This window comes from Verticillium alfalfae, genomic scaffold (assembly GCF_000150825.1).
Source record: "Verticillium alfalfae VaMs.102 supercont1.6 genomic scaffold, whole genome shotgun sequence".
NCBI lineage: Eukaryota > Fungi > Ascomycota > Sordariomycetes > Glomerellales > Plectosphaerellaceae > Verticillium > Verticillium alfalfae.
Window position 1 is genome coordinate 2,250,425 of NW_003315033.1, and position 976 is coordinate 2,251,400.

Genomic DNA, 976 nt, shown 5'->3' on the forward strand with positions numbered 1-976 from the left:
GGCACCAACTATACCGTCATACTCCTTGGCAGCGTCGTGCATCGGAGCTTGTCTGCCAACTGCAACCCACCCACCCTGTCTGTTTCCAGCCCAGTCTCACCCCCCTACCAGGCGACGCTATCTGACGAAAATGGCAACTCTGAACCGAGCGGATCGCTTCTTCCCCACACATTAGAAAGACCCTAGAAGCTTACCTCATTCCGACCTCATGCACCTCGGGATGATGGGGCATGCGGTTCGGCACTCCGTCTGCCTTGCCTGCATTGGCCAATCTGGTCACCTGCTCTACCACAAGCGCCATGATGTTCTGAGGCCTTGAAGCCATGAACGCTCTTTGCGGCCGCTGCTAGGGTGCTCCTGGTCTGGTCGGCTCGAACTACTGCTGCCGCAGCATGGCGTTTGTGCTACGGTACGGGGACCGCGGCCTGGGCATGCCGCCACCTTTCTCTTTTCTCTGTCGATTGGGGCGTTCGGCGCCTTTGACTCGTGCCGCGCCATGTCATATCAACCTTGAAAGTGGATGTTTCTGTGCGGCTCGCTCTCTCTCTCCCGGGGAGTTTTTCTGCTGCTGCTGAACGGGGTATTGAATGGCATAGGGCGGAGTCTGGATGGGCGCCGGACCTCTGATCTACAACGTCCTTTGCTGTACTCTGGAACCGGGGCGCGTGCAAGCGCTTGTTTGTAGGATTCCCTTGACCTCGGCATCCACCCATCATCGTCACCCCGATCTTCTCGGTGTAGGGCCCGAACTTGCAGGGCTCCGCTCAACCAACTTCTTCATGCGCCGGAGCCTTCTCATAGTAATCCTTCATTCTTTCCCCTCGCACCATCACATTGCTCGCTATCATCTCGCTATCAACCCACGGCCCCTACCTTGATGCTGGTCCCCATACACTTGACCATCGTACCACTTACTCGCTACTTCAATACCGACAGTGTGGTTTTCGGTCTTTCAACCACCGCATCTCATCTCAAA